Source organism: Aquarana catesbeiana, linkage group LG03, assembly GCF_042186555.1.
Source record: "Aquarana catesbeiana isolate 2022-GZ linkage group LG03, ASM4218655v1, whole genome shotgun sequence".
NCBI lineage: Eukaryota > Metazoa > Chordata > Amphibia > Anura > Ranidae > Aquarana > Aquarana catesbeiana.
In genome coordinates, this window is record NC_133326.1 from 685,177,126 (window position 1) to 685,194,037 (window position 16,912).

General features: G+C 45.4%; 1 pseudogene; it reads right to left on the bottom strand.

Moving 5' to 3' along the window:
• Positions 1–252: 252 nt before the first annotated feature.
• LOC141133548 (alpha-2,8-sialyltransferase 8F-like) overlaps positions 253–16,912 on the bottom strand; it is a 39,295-nt pseudogene continuing 22,635 nt past the window's right edge.

Consider the following 16,912-nt stretch of genomic DNA (forward strand, 5'->3'; position numbering starts at 1 on the left):
GGGGGGATGGGACTGACTGACTGGGGGAGGAGACCTATCACTGTTTGTAATTACTACAAACAGCAGATGTGTCTCTTCTCCCCTGTCAGAACAGCGATTTGTTTACACACACAAATCCCCATTCTGGCTCTCGAGCCCCTGATCGCGGGTGGCCGGGAGCAATCGCGCCCGCCGGCCACACGCATCGGGTCCTCCACGTGCCTGCTGTGGCTTTTAAAGGGGAAGACGTACCCATCTGGCTCTCGTGCCCCTGATCGCGGGTGGCCGGGAGCGATCGCGCCCGCTGGCCACACACATCGGGTCCTCCACGTGCCTGCTGTGGCTTTTAAAGGGGAAGACGTACCCATCTGGCTCTCGTGCCCCTGATCGCGGGTGGCCGGGAGCGATCGCGCCCGCTGGCCACACACATCGGGTCCTCCACGTGCCTGCTATGGCTTTTAAAGGGGAAGACGTACCCATACAGCCATTTGCGGGTACGTACCACTTTGCCAATATATATCAGCGTAAGCCATTCGGCAAGTGGATAACTGCGTCTAGGAAGTTCCCTAAAACTACTACTGAATTTTTGTTGAAGTATAGCAGTGCACTTCCTGTGCCTAGGCACTCCTGTTCTTCATAGCTGTTTGATTGCAGTGTGAGATCATCTTCTGCATCAGATTCACAAAAAGTTATTTGCCTTGTATACTGTGATGCATGATACCAAGCATACTGAAAACAGATTTAGGGTTTCCATACATTTTAAAGCAGAATGAGGTCCAAGACTAAGTAGCACCTTGGTAGCCTCATCTCGTTGACTGACTTTTATAAGGTTTACAATGGGCAAAGTAAAGCAGCCCCACTTGCACTGTCTTTACTGGCACAGACACCAACTGCCCACAAGTGAATACTCCTGAATCACTTACCTTAAGCCATTGACCTACGCAAAACCATTGAGTTAGCTCTACCTTCCTTCATTATGCCCAACCTGTAATCCCTCTTTTGTTCTATTCATTTGTCCTGCATACACACAACTACTACCAAGAGCCCTTACAGTTACTTCCTAACTTGAACCCATGCAGACTTTCAAATATCATTAAAGCGGAGTTCCACCCAAAAGTGGAACTTCCGCTCATTTGTCTCCTGTCCCCCTCCGGTGCCACAATTGGCACCTTTCGGGTGGGGGGGCAGGATATCTGTCTTTGACAGGTATCCTGTTCCCACTTCTGGGAGTCCGGGCCTCGGCCTGTGACATTACCGCGGGGCTCCCTCCTCCTCCTTTCCCTGACCCCGGGCCAGAGAGGAGCGGGGCCTCACGCATGCGCATTAGGTTTCCCGGCGTGAAACTGTAAGGCTACACTGCCAGGTTCCCTTACCCGGCGGCACCCGACAGCTGATTGAAACATCAGCTGTGGTGCCGACATCGCGGGACTCCAGGACAAGTAAAAGTGTCCTATTGTTAAAAGCCAGCAGCTGCAGTATGTGTAGCTGTTGGCTTTTAATTTCTTTTTGGGCAGAACACCGCTTTAAGTGGAGGTAAGGATATGTCCTTCATTTTGTTGGTGCCGCCATTATATCCCATGCAAATAACTGTATATTATGGAGCCTCTTCCATGTTTCCACTGTTCAAGGGATGGGTACACCTTTCCTATGGTAGCGCTACCCCTACACTAGTTTTGCTGTACTACACAAAACATTTAGCAATGTTCCAGGTTCAGACGTAGAGATCCTTGAACATGCATTTGTAGGTACTGATAAAATTCATCAGGCATTGCATGGATGCCAGGCATTGGTGGGACATTGTCATAATAGTGATGAAGGATCGGAGCACCATCAAGGTCTTGGAAAAAAGGCCAAAAGCCGTATTGAGTGACTTTATCGCAAACCTCCATCGCAACGCTCACCACCATAAGTCCAGAAGAAAGACGGGCAGACTTGAGACCTGCACTAGTCCAGTGAGCGATCAGTTTCCTGTGGTAGTCTGGGTTGAAGAAGACGACCTTGCTGTTCAAGTCAAAGTCCTCGATGGTGTAGAGCACCCGAAGGGAGACCTCTGTGTTTGCTGAATAAGAGAACGCAGGTAGGAGGATCAAAGGAGAGCCGTACTCCTGCACCATCATGATAAATGGTTTCCATCCTCTCTGTGAGACTGTTGAACCTAGTGAAGGAGATATAATTAAAGTGTATATAAACCCAAGAACAAAAAGTCAACATATTGCTGCTTACTAGTATTTACTATGTGGTGGCTGCATTTGTTTTTGTTTTTTAGGCTTTTTTCTTCTTTGTTTTTACATTATGATCCTGCCAGTAACAGACTTCCTGTCCTCGGGTAACAACGCTCCCACATGGTACTATACAGGGGTTTTTTTCTCAGATAATAGGTGCAGGCACTCCCAACTTCTGAGTCCCCTTTGTCTCTGCCCCCTACCCACCTCTGAGCCCTTAGTTTCACCCCCTACCCACCTCTGAGCCCTTAGTTCTACCCCCTACCCACCTCTGAGCCCTTAGTTCCACCCCCTACCCACCTCTGAGCCCTTAGTTCCACCCCCTACCCACCTCTGAGCCCTTAGTTCCACCCCCTACCCACCTCTGAGCCCTTAGTTCCACCCCCTACCCACCTCTGAGCCCTTAGTCCCACCCCCTACCCACCTCTGAGCCCTTAGTTCCACCCCCTACCTCTCATTACAGCCCCTTCTAGAGAATACACAACCAAGTATCGTTTTGTGGTGCTAAGTAATTTGTATGGAATGTGTTAATGATAACAATAGACCCTCTCCCAGCAACAATAGATCCCTTCAGCAACAATAGATCCCCCAGCAACAATAGATCCCCCCAGCAACAATAGACCCCTCCCCAAGAACAAAAGACCTCCTAGAAACACTAGATCCCCCCCAGCAACAATATACACCCCCCAAGAACAAAAGACCTCCTAGCAATATTAGAGCCACCCAGCAACTATAGACCACATCAGCAACCATAGATGTCCCAACAACTACAATACACTTCCTCAGCAACAATGGACCCCCCTAGCAACAATAGACCCAATGCAACAATATACCCCTCTAGCCAGAATAGATAAACTCCAGAAACTAAAGACTCCAACCAGCAATAATAGATCTTCTAGAAGCTAGCATGAATAAACCCTCCAGCAGCCAACAACAGTAGACCCTTCCCTCAACTGTAGTTCCCTTCGAGCAACCATTGGCCCCCAAGAAACAAGAGAGTACCCCAGCAAACATAGGCTTCTCCAGCAACAATAAACCCCCATGCCGCAACAATAGATCCCCTGCAACAATATGCCCCTCCAGCCAGAATAGATCAACTACAGCAACTATAGACCCCCCCCCCCATTAGCAATAATAGATCTTCTAGCAGCAAGCATGACTAAACTCTCCAGCAGCCAGCAACAGTAGACCCTTCCCTTAACTGTAGAACCCTTCCAGCAATCATTGACCCCCAAGAAACAAGACAGCCCCCCATCAAACATGCAGTGCCTTGAAAAAGTATTCATACAGCAAAAAACATAAGTGTATTTTTTGGGGATTTTATGTGATAGAGCAACACAAAGTGGCACATAAATGTGAAGTGGAAGGAAAATGATAAATGGTTTTCAAATTTTTTTACAAATAAATATCTTAAAAGTGTGGCATGAATTTGTATTCAGCCCCCTTTACTCTGATACACCTAACTAAAATCTAGTGGAATTAATTGCCTCCAGAAGTCACCTAATTAGTAAATAGAGTCCACCTGTGTGTAATTTAATTTCAGAATAAATACAGCTGTTCTGTGAATCCCTCAGGGGTTTGTTAGAGAACCTTAGTGAAGAAACAGCATCACAAAGGCCAAGGAACATACCAGCCAGGTCAGGGATAAAGTTGTGGAGAAGTTTAAAGCAGGGTTAGGCTATAAAAAAATATCCCAAGCTTTGACCATCTCATGGAGCTCTGTTCAATCCATCATCCGAAAATGGAAAGAGTATGGAACTGCAAACCTACCAAGACATGGTCGTCCACCTAAACTGACAGGCCGGGCAAGGAGAGCATTCATCAGAGAAGCAGCCAAGAGGTCCATGGTAACTCTGGAGGAGCCGCAGAGATCCACAGCTCAGGTGGGAGAATCTGTCCACAGGACAACTATTAGTCGTGCTCTCCACAAATCTGGTCTTTATGGAAGAGTGACAAGAAGAAAGACATTGTTGAAAAAAAGCCATAAGAAGTCCCATTTGCAGTTTGCAAGAAGCCATGTGGGGGACACAGCAAACATGTGGAAGAAGGTGCTCTGGTCAGATGAGACAAAAATTGAACTTTTTGACCTAAAAGCAAAACGCTATGTGTGGCAGAAAACTAACACGGCACATCACCCTGAACACACCATCCCCACCGTGAAACATGGTGGTGGCAGCATCAAGTTGCGGAGATGCTTTGCTTCAGCAGGGACAGGGAAGCTGGTCAGAGTTGATGGGAAGATGGATGGAGCCAAATACAGGGCAATCTTAAAAAACAAGAAAACCTGTTAAGAGTCTGCAAAAGACTTGAGACTGGGGCGGAGGTTCTCCTTCCAGCAGGACAACAACCCTAAACATACAGCCAGAGCTACAATGGAATGGTTTAGATCAAAGCATATTCATGTGTTAGAATGGCCCAAAGTCCAGACCTAAATCCAATTGAGAATCTGTGGCAAGACTTAAAAATTGCTGTTCACAGACGCTCTCCATCCAATCTGACAGAGTTTGAGCTATTTTGCAAAGAATGGGCAAAAATGTCACTCTCTAGATGTGCAAAGCTGGTAGAGACATCCCCAAAAAGACTTGTAGCTGTAATTGCAGTGAAAGGGGGTTCTACAAAGTATTGACTCAGGGGGGCTGAATACAAATGTACACCACACTTTTCACATATTTATTTGTACACAATTTTTAAAACCATTTATCATTTTCCTTTCACTTCACAATTATGTGCCACTTTGTGTCGGTCTATCACATAAAATCCCAATAAAATACATTTATGTGTTCGGTTGTAACATGACAAAATGTGGAAAATTTCAAGGGGTATGAATACTTTTTCGAGGCAGTGTAGACTTTTCAAAGCAACAATTGACTTACCCCCTGCAACATTAGCACCCCTTGCCATTACATACATTCAGTGCTGGAGGTGCAGGAACTGGGTTCCCCCACACCCCTGCTGAAAAAATCCCCGGTACTGTATCAATGTAGAAGCAGCATTGTCACAATAGGACAGGACTAAAGAACCCACCCTCTGTCCCCTTCTCCATCATTTAGGTGGTGAAGTTCTGTAGTCTTCAGGCTAGTTGGGAAGAATTTACAGCACAGGCAGAGTGAACAGAGATAAGTTATAACCTCTTTTTTTTTTTTTTTTTGGATTTAGCAGGGAATGGTTAGACCCCCCCCTGTCAGCTCTTTTTTTTTTTTGCTGTTTATGTCCCTAATCTATCAGAAAAAATATGGCTATAATTCATGCACTATGCATGAGTGTGTGCAGCAGTGGCGACCCATAATTCAGGGCGCAGTGGTGCCCCCCCTTCTATCCATGAGTCCGGCCCCTTGATCTAAACGCGGGGCTCCGGATGCATGAATTTGGGGGACCAGTCACCTAATTGGCCGATAGGAGAAGCAATCCTTTTGGGCGTCTAGGAGGAGGAGATGCACATGATACCGAGGAGGGGGAGACGCAGGGGAAGCCTTCCCCCAGAGGAAGTGCTGCCGGCGACCTAGATCGGGTAATACGTGATAAGTGCAGGGCTGGTGATCGTCCCACTGGGGGGGGGGGTTCTTTGGTGGGGGGGGGGTTTAGCTGTGGATGTATTGTTTGCCACCAGCCGCCACTGGTGTGCAGCATTCCTCCAACAAATGTTTTATAAGTAGACCACTGAGGGAAAACTCAATTTTTTCACCCTATAACCGATGTGCTCATTCTGATAACTTATCTAGAAAATGTTACATGAAGATATACCAATCTACCTAACAGGGACGTAACACAACTTCCTTAAACAAAATATCTCTAAAACCAAGCCAAGCCTGGGTTTATTTGGGTCAGGGTTTGAGTGACTGGAATGACTCATCAGGCAGTATCTCTTTTACCTCCCCCTACTTGCTGGAACTTTTGAGAAACTTCCAGAAGAACGGGGAGGGAGGTTAAGGGGAGCTGCATGGAGTATTGATGGGGGCCCCAACCAATCCCTGGCCAAATGGGCTGGCAGGGGGAGGGACCTCTTAAATACTCAGGGTCAGGCCAGCAGGGGCAGTGGCGTTTGGGTGGAAGCTGGAGATGGTGCGCTGAGGAGGCTGTCGAAGGACCTTGAGGGTAGCCCCCTAGTCTGGGGAGAGGGTGACCTCAGGCCTGGGAGCTCAGGTGAGGAAGGGATCCTTTGACAACACAAGGAGGAGTCCTATCCAGTGGCATGGGAGCAGATGTGAGGACAGCAGGACCCAGCAAGCATGTCCAGGAGATCTCCAAGGAGAAGACAGCTGGGTGGCTGGTGAGTGGGACAGTCTGGGAGGACTGAGAAACAGCCTGAGAGGATTGGCAGTTTGAGATGGTTGTAGAGTCAGTCTTGGAGGACTGTGGAAGATTGGCCAGGTGGGCTAGTGAAAGGGGTGGGCTGGCAGTGCCTGAAGAGGTGATGCTGGGATCATTAGCCACAGGAGGACAGCTATACACTGGGACTTTTCTACACACAAAAAGACCCTGCCTATAATGAACAGAGTATTGGTAACTGTAAGCGCAAACACACAAGTCCATATATAACAGGAGATATAAAGGGCTGGGCAACTTAGTCCATAGGGGACAGGCTGGAAGTTCAAGGGTTAAGTGGTAACCGGTAATGTAATGGTTAAAGTAGGCTGGTAGGCTAGACGGCTGCTGTTTCCTCAGAGAGCTGGCTCTGTGATGGATGAGAGAGGGGTAGAGAAGGAAGCGCCACCTGAGTGCAGTATTAACAAATGATGTTTAATGACACCAGGTAAAAACACACTTACAGGATAAAAACATATAAAAGGCTCATCTGTATGAGTATGTGGTCCTCAGTGTTCCCTCTGATCCTGTGGTGGTGACGCTGCAGGGATGCTGGGCTGCAGAAGGTGGATTACCAGCCGGGAGCTCCTTCTGTGGCCATCAGGAAGAGACGAGGGGCCGGCGTGGAGCGCACGTGAAGCGTGCATGACGTCACAGGTCCTCCGTCTGCTTCTGGGTTCGGTATCCAGGGGAGGGATCGTCCAGGGAGGAGGGCTAGCAGAGAGGTTGAGAGAAGGCTACGCGCTCGGAGCCACTGCTCCTTCAATAGGCCTAATAGGGAGGTGTCTGCAATGTGCTTTTATATGGCAGTGCTGTGGGATAACAGGTCCCAGCGCCTATCACAAGAAAGCACAGTGCCACCTGTGGGCGGGAGGGGAACTACAAGGTAACAATGTACACAGAGAAAAATACAGGAGGTTATATAATAGTCAGTTTCATGGAAACATATATATGAAGAAGTGCATGGTAGTAAACATGGAGACAATAATATTAACAATAGTAAAAATGGGAGTAACAATGGGGGCAAAAGATGGAGGTAAGTATAAGCCCGGTTTCACACATGTGCGGTGCGAATTGAGCTCAGGTTTCAGTGGGGAGATAAAAATCAAAGGAATCATTGCGTTTTAGCTCAGGATCAGTGAGCAGGGAGAGGGGGAGGGAGAGGGGGAGGTGTGGTGAGGAGAAGTAGAAAATCCTTGTTCAGAACGCAATGCATCTGCGAATCAGATGCGTTCCCATAGGAGATAATAGGCTTGCAGTTCGCACAGCAATCCCCAAAAAACGCACACGTCTCCTGTGCAATGCGCAGTGCGAATGCAACGCACACAAGTGAACCAGATGCATTCATATGAATGTAAACACATACATACACACATACATATACATATACACACACATACATACATAAATAAATAAAAAATAAAAAATAAAAAAATAAGTAGAGAAAGGCAAAAAAATGTAAAAAAATGGTGAAAAAATTATGATATAAGAAGTGGACATGGATAAAGCATGCGTATGGGGAAAACACAAGAAACAGGGAAGCACGTATCTGTGCAGGGTTCTTAAAGATATATATATTGTAGCAAGGCTACATCTGTAGGGGTGGTCTCATGAGGAAACGGGGTGGCTTAAAGTAGTGTGTGCACCTCAATATCCTCGTTCAACCCCCCAGGTGCTAAAGTGCCCAAAGAGTAGATCCAGTAAGTTTCTTGCTGGCAAAGACGTTTATACCGCTCAGCGGCAGGGTATTTGGCCGGGATAGATTCAATGACCCACACACTGAGGCCAGCTGTAGATCGGCCGTGGTGAGTCAGGAAGTGTTTAGGGACGCTGTGGTGGTCACGGCCTTTTTCGATAAAGCGCCGGTGCTCCCCAAAGCGGGCCCTTAGGGCTCTGATGGTTCTGCCGACATATATTAGGCCACAGGGGCAGGTGAGGCAGTATATAACAAAGTCAGTTGAACAGTTGTAGAATTCTTTTATGGTATAGTTTTTTCCTTTGACAGTGAAGGTTTTCTGACCGTGTTGTATGAACTGGCAGGTTAAGCAGAGAGGTTTTTTGCATTGATACATCCCTCTGAGGAGTATCAGGGTGAGTGGTGATGAGGTGGGTTGGGTAGGCTTAATTCTACTGGGTGCAATTTTACTCTTAATGTTTCTGGATTTTCTATATGCCACTTTAGGTTTGGTATCGACTGTGGTTCTGAGATGAGGGTCTTCCAACAGAATAGGCCAATGTGAAGCCAGGATCTTCTCCATTTTCTTGTATTTGTCATGAAATTGCGTGATGAAGCGGGTAGGTTGTTTAACAGTGGCAGGAGGACGGTTGGGGCCTGGGGATAGACTACGGTAATGATGGAAGGCCGCGTCTATAAGTGGGGTGGGGTATCCTTTGTCTAGGAATTTTTTTGACAGAAGTTGTCCATGGGTGTCATAGTCTGAGTCTCTGGTACAATTCCTTCGAAGGCGGCAGAATTGGCTGCGGGGGATGTTGTTGACCCATCTCGGATGGTGGCAGCTATCATAGTGTATAAATGAATTACCAGCAGTAGGTTTGGTAAAGTTTCTTGCATATATAGTTTTGTTGTCATGGCAAAGCTCGAGGTCTAGAAAGGCCAAAGTGTCAGGGTCAGCAACGTGAGTGAAGGATAGGCCCAAGCTGTTATGGTTGCAGTATTGTACAAAGGTCATGATGTCATCAAACGTGCCATCCCAGATGATCACTATATCGTCGATGTATCGACCGTAATATATCACGTGGGCGGCGTGGGGATGGTCAGCTGCAAGGTACATATGTTCCCAATATCCCATGGTGAGATTGGCATAGCTGGGGGCAAAGTTAGCCCCCATGGCTGTTCCATTGATCTGGAGGTAGTGTGTGCCTTCTGATTCGAATTAGTTGTGTTTGAGGCAAAAGGTTAAGGCCTCAAGAATGAAATTGGCTTGCCGGGGGTTGGTGAGGGGATCATTGGCCAGGAAGTGTTCAACAGCACAGACTCCCACATCGTGGGGGATGGAGGTGTATAATGATGAGACATCAAGAGAGAGCCACCAGTAGTTCTGTTCCCAAGTGTAAGGCTTCAGCATATCAAGTAGGTGGGGTCCATCACGTATGTAGGAGGGGAGGTTCTGTGCCAGAGGTTGAAGGAATTGGTCAATGTAGATGGAGAAGCCACTAGTGACGCTGTTAATAGCGGCTACTATTGGACGGCCAAGGGGATTGGTTAGATCTTTATGGATCTTGGGTAGATGGTAGAAGTAGGGGACTTAATAGAAATCTTTTGTGATAAAAGAGGCTTCGGATTTGGAAATTATTTTTTCTGTCAGGACTCGGTTGACCAGTGTTGCAACTTCAAGGGCGAACTGGGATGTGGGGTCACTGGAGAGGATGGAGTAAGTATTGGTGTCGGAGAGCAGTCTACGTGATTCACGGACATAATCATCCTTTTCTTGGATCACTATACTACCCCCTTTGTCCGCGGGTTTGATGACAATGGACTGGTTGAGAGTGAGCTGTTCTAGAGCCTGGCGTTCTAAAGGAGAGAGATTGGATTTGATGTAGATGTGTTCACGGTTGGTGTTACACATTTTGATGAAGTCCGAGTATACTACCTGGTAAAAGGTTTGTAGGTAAGGGCCTTTATTGTTGGTGGGGTTAAAAATGGATTTGGGGCGTAGTGTGGTATGCCTGACTGGAGGAGAGGTGGGGCAGTGTTGGGTGAGCCATTCCAGGTCGGCGTTAAAGTTTTCGGCATATAGTTCCTCGAGTTGAGCAAGTGCAGGTTGATCAGTCTCATCAAGTATGTCATGGTCCGTTGGTTGAGGTGTCTGGTAAGTATTGTCAGACACCTGTTTGGAGGATTGGATGCTGAAATATCTCTGAACAGTCAGGTCTCTGATAAATTTGTTGAGATCCTTGAATAGCGTAAAGGTATTGGGTTGCATGGTGGGGGCAAAGGTGAGCCCCTTACCAAGGAGGGATATGTCATATGAGGTGAGTACAGTGCGTGACAGGTTGTAGATTTTTACAGTTTCCGCATTTTTCCTGACCTTCCTTCCTCGTCCCCCCCTCCGTCCTCTCTTTCGTGTTTTCTTTTGGTGAGGAACGGAGGGGGGGTACATACTAAAAAATCATTATCCAAGGTGGAGGCTAATGTATTACTAGTGGTTGCAGTCTTAGGGGATTTGGGCTTGTGCAACTGGGTAAGGGGTAGGTTATCCAACCAAGCTGGGGGTTGCTGCTCTTGGATGTGGTTAGCGTGATTACTAAGTGAATCATGATCGGAGTCCTGTTCTGGATTGGGCAACTGGGTGGACACAAGAACATCCGTGGAAACTACTCCTTGAGCGGGATAGGATGGTGATATAGAACTGTCATTGGGGCAAGGTGCTGTTGTCTGAGTGATGGGGGCTTTTTTTGTTCTGTTCCTGGACCGTTTCGGCTTGGGGGAAAAGAATTTGGGGATGGTAGGAGGCTGGGGAGTGTGCCATGGCATTGACCAGGGTCTGGGTATATTTATTTTTTATTTTTTATTTATTTATGTATGTATGTGTGTGTATATGTATATGTATGTGTGTATGTATGTGTTTACACATATATATATATATATATATATATATATATATATATATATATATATATATATATATATATATATATATATATATATATATATATATATATATATATATATATTATTTTTTTTTTTTTATACTTTTAGCCCGGGTTCACACCTGTGCGGATTGGATGCGACTTGTGCCCCATCTGATTCGCAGGACATTTTAAAATACATTCATATGAATGCATCTGGTTCACTTGTGTGCGTTGCATTCGCACTGCGCATTGCACAGGAGACGTGTGCGTTTTTTGGGGATTGCTGTGCGAACTGCAAGCCTATTATCTCCTATGGGAACGCATCTGATTCGCAGATGCATTGCGTTCTGAACAAGGATTTTCTACTTCTCCTCACCACACCTCCCCCTCTCCCTCCCCCTCTCCCCCCCCCCTCTCCCTCCCCCTCTCCCTGCTCACTGATCCTGAGCTAAAACGCAATGATTCCTTTGAACAGGAGATTTTTATCTCCCCACTGAAACCTGAGCTCAATTCGCACCGCACATGTGTGAAACCGGGCTTATACTTACCTCCATCTTTTGCCCCCATTGTTACTCCCATTTTTACTATTGTTAATATTATTGTCTCCATGTTTACTACCATGCACTTCTTCATATATATGTTTCCATGACACTGACTATTATATAACCTCCTGTATTTTTCTCTGTGTACATTGTTACCTTGTAGTTCCCCTCCCGCCCACAGGTGGCACTGTGCTTTCTTGTGATAGACGCTGGGACCTGTTATCCCACAGCACTGCCATATAAAAGCACATTGCAGACACCTCCCTATTAGGCCTATTGAAGGAGCAGTGGCTCCGAGCGCGTAGCCTTCTCTCAACCTCTCTGCTAGCCCTCCTCCCTGGACGATCCCTCCCCTGGATACCGAACCCAGAAGCAGACGGAGGACCTGTGACGTCATGCACGCTTCACGTGCGCTCCACGCCGGCCCCTAGTCTCTTCCTGATGGCCACAGAAGGAGCTCCCGGCTGGTAATCCACCTTCTGCAGCCCAGCATCCCTGCAGCGTCACCACCACAGGATCAGAGGGAACACTGAGGACCACATACTCATACAGATGAGCCTTTTATATGTTTTTATCCTGTAAGTGTGTTTTTACCTGGTGTCATTAAACATCATTTGTTAATACTACACTCAGGTGGCGCTTCCTTCTCTACCCCTCTCCCTGCCTATAATGAGCCTTTGCTCAATCTGAGGCCTTTTTGTCAGATCATCTAACAGTGTGCCAGCTCCGTCTAAGAAGTTGTTCTGCAAGAAAGAAAAAAGTGATGTGCTAGAGGAAGCTGAGGAGTGTGTAAATAGACTGTACATAGGAAAGTTGTCCCTGAAGGGTTTGCTAAAGTCAAGTGGGCATCCCATAATACCACTAACCCCATCCAAGTTTATTAACCCCTAATAAAACAAAAATAAAACAAAGCTGCTGGACTGTTTCTTGACTCGAGAGTGCTGTGAAAAAGCGGTGTGCCTGGCTGTGCATGGTGGGGAATCCCTATTCGCCAGTGGATCCTACCTATCCAAGACAAATATTTCAAAAGAATACAAGTGACTTGACATTAGTGGACATGGTGGTGGCCAGTGATTACAATCGCTGCCTTGAATTACTTTTCATAGGGCAGAACACAAGTCAAAAAATACCAAGATAAAAAATGAAGAGCCCATTAAAAGATAAATCAACAAAATCAGATTTTGCTGCAATATTTACTCCTGATAGTTCCTTGCAGTACTTTTTTCCTGCCACTAGATGTCCTCAGTCTTATGGCTAGCATCATTCAACCCACTTTCTCCAAGCATAGATCATCATGGACCCGTCCCCAGCCTGTGACTGGACAGTGAAAGGAGAAGCAGCACAGTGATAAGCTCATCCCTTTGCTCTCACCTCCTACAAGCACATGAACTGATTGGCTGCTGGGGATGCTTCTTCTTCTCACACTCCAGCCCTATATATAGCTCTGAAAAAAAGGGGGCGCAACCCTGAAACGTGTCAGCTACACCAGCACAGCGGTTTCGTTCATTGGTCCATGCGATTCCTGCATTGGATTGTGCCTTATGGTCTTTTACGCCTTTATTTCTTCTACTCTTGTGAATACCCATTTTATCAACACTTTTGTCTCTGGTAATGCACTAGGCGTTTGCATCCTCCTGTGTGTGTTTTTTTTTTGTCACACTCTAGCCCTGGTGTACAGGGTCTTCAAGAGGTTGATACCAGTTCAAACCCAAGTACTCACATTGTACATTTAATGGTGTAATAATGATTACAGGCTTTCTAAGATCTAAACCTAAAAAGTGCAGCGCTACTTATTGTATTCATCAAATGAATTTGTGCAGCTCCGGTTTGTTGCTGACAGGGAGCGGAGCAGCTGAAGTTTCATTGTGTATGCTGCCGTCCTTCTTGAAGACTTGCATAGCCTGCTGGGTCTACCAACCACACAGAGGAAGGGAATGTGAACAGTGAACAGAGGGAAACCACCTGCTACCACAGGAGTTGGTGAGAGGCCACTGGCCAAACCCCACTACACTTTGACAAAAGAGTGTTATCTACAAGTATTAGAAAGCCAGTGTCAGGAACCGTAGGGCATCCGTGCTCATTTTCATGCACACTTGTGGGCATAGATGGGCTTGTGCTTATACAGTGCCTTGAAAAAAGTATTCACACCCCTTGAAATCTTCCACATTTTGCCATGTTACAACCAAAAACGTAAATGTATTTTATTAGGATTTTATGTGATAGATCAACACAAAGTGGCACATAATTGTGACGTGGAAGGAAAATGATAAATGGTTTTCAAAATATTTTACAAATAAATACAGTGCTGTGGAAAAGTTTTTGCCCACTTCTTGTTTTTTTTTCTTTGCATATTTCTCACACTTAAATGATTCAGATCATCAAACTAATTTTAATGTTACACAAAGATAACCCATGCAAATCCAAGATGCAGTTTTTAAATTATTATTTCATTTATTAAGGGAAAAAAGTTGTTCAAACCTGCCTGGCCCTATGTGAAAAAGTAATTGCCCCCTCCCATGCTGAATCATGAATGAACTGTGATTAACCACAATTTTTTGGAAAGCTGAGTTAAATTTCACTTGCCAAACCCAGGCCTGATTACTGCCAGACCTGTTGAATCAAGAAATCAAATAAATAGAAGCTTTCTGACAAAGTGAAGCACGCTAACAGATCATAAAAAGCCACACATCATGCCACAGTCTAAAAAAATTCAAGAACAGATTAGAAACAAACATATCGTTCGAGGAAGGCTTTCAAAGCCATATATAAGCACGGGGAGAGCCATTATCCACAAATGGAGATAACTTGGAACAGTGGTGAACCTTCCCAGGAGTGGCTGGCCTACAGAAATTACTCCAAGAGCATGACGACGACGACTCATCCAGGCGGTCATAAAAGAACCCAGAACAACATCTAAAGAACTGCAGGCCTCACTTGCCTCAGGTAAGATCAGTGTTCATGATTCAACATTAAGAAAGAGACTGGGCAAAAATGGCATTCACGGTAGAGTTCCAAGGCCAAAACCATTGCTGACCAAAAAGAACACAAAGGTTCATCTCACATTTACCAAAAAACATCTTGACTATCCCCAAGGCTTTTAGGCAAATATTCTGTGGACGGACGAGACACAAATTTAACTTTTTGGAAGGTGTGTGGCCCGTTACATCTGGCATAAAACTAATAAAGCATTTCATAACAAGAACATCATGCCAACAGTCAGTCATGGTGGTGGTAGTGTGATGGTCTGGGGCCACTTTGCAACTTCAGGACCTGGACGACTTACCATAATTGATGGAAGCATGAATTCTGAGCTCTACTGGAAAATCCTAAAGGAAAATGTCCGGTTATGCAGTAGGACAATGATCCAAAACACAACAGCAAGTCCACCTTCAAATGGTTCAAACAAAGAAAAATTTAGGTTTTGGAGTGGCCTAGTCAAAGCCCGGACTTAAATCCAATTGAGATGCTGTATCATGACCTTACACAGGCCATTCATGCTGGAAAACCCTTCAATGTGGCTGAATTAAAACAATTCTGCAAAAAAGAGTGGGCCAAAATTGCTCCACAGCAATGTGAAAGACTCATTGCCAGTTATGGCAAACACTTGATTGCAGTTGTTGCCGCCAAGGGTGGCACAACCAGTTATTAGGATTAGGGGGCAATTACTTTTTTACATAAAGCCAGGCAGGTTTGATCAGCTTTTTTGCCTTAATAAATGAAACCATCGTTTAAAAACTGGATTTTGTATTTACTCCCTTTATCTTTGTGTATTAATCATTTTTTTTGATGATCTGAGTCATTTAAGTGTGACAAATATGCAAAAAAAAATCAGATAGGGGTCAAATACTTTTTCACAGCATTGTATGTGAAAAGTGTGGCGTACATTTGTATTCAGCCCCCCTGAGTCAATACTTTGTAGAACCTCCTTTCACTGCAATTACAGCTGCAAGTCTTTTTGGGGATGTCTCTACCAGCTTTGCACATCTAGAGAGGGACATTTGTGCTCATTCTACTTTGAAAAATAGTTCAAGCTCTGTCAGATTGTATGGAGAGCGTCCGTGAACAGCAATTTTTAAGTATTGTCTCAGATTCTCTATTGGATTTAGGTCTGGACTTTGACTAGGCCATTGTAACACATGAATATGCTTTGATCCAAATCATTCCATTGTAGCTCTGGCTGTATGTTTAGGGTCATTGTCCTGCTGGAAGGTGAAGTCTTTTGCAGACTCCAACAGATTTTTTTCTAAGATTGCCCTGTAGCATCCCATCTTCCCATCAACTCTGACCAGCATCTCTGTCCCTGCTGAAGAAAAGCATTCCCACCACATGATGCTGCCACCGCCATGTTTCACGGTGGGGATGGTGTGTTCAGGGTGATGTGCAGTGTTAGTTTTCCTCCACACATAGCGTTTTGCTTTTAGGCCAATAAGATAAATCTTGGTCTCATCTGACCAGAGCACCTTCTTCCACGTGTTTGCTGTGTCCCCCACATGGCTTCTCGCAAACTGCAAAAAGACTTCTTATGGCTTTCTTTCAACAATGTCTTTCTTCTTGGCACTCTTCCATAAAGGCCAGATTTGTGGAGTGTACGACTAATAGTTGTCCTGTGGACAGATTCTCCCACCTGAGCTGTGGATCTCTGCAGCTCCTCCAGAGTTACCATGGGCCTCTCGGCTGCTCTCCTTGCCCGACCTGTCAGTTTAGGTGGACGGCCATGTCTTGGTAGGTTTGTAGTTGTGTCATACTCTTTCCATTATTGAATTCTGGATTTGACAGTGCTCCGGGAGATGTTCAAAGCTTGGGATATATTTTTATAACTTAAATCTGCTTTAAACTTCCCCACAACTTTATCCCTGACCTGTCTGGTGTGTTCCTTGGTCGTCATGATGCTGTTTGTTCACTAAGGTTTCTCTAACAAACCTCTGAGGGCTTCACAGAACAGACATATTTATACCGAGATTAAATTACACACAGGTGGGTCTATTTACTAATTAGGTGACTTCTGAAGGCAATTGGCTCCACCAGATTTTATTTAGGGGTATCAGAGTAAAGGGGGCTGAATACAAATGTACGCCACACTTTTCAGATATTTATTTGCAAAAAAAATGTGAAAACCATTTATCACTTTGTGTTGGTCTATCACATAAAATCCCAATAAAAGTAATTTACATTTTTGGTTGTAACATGACAAAATGTGGAAGATTTCAAGAGGTATGAATAGTTTTTCAAGGCATTGTACTCTTGAGCATAGAAATGTAACTGGACTGGCAAGAA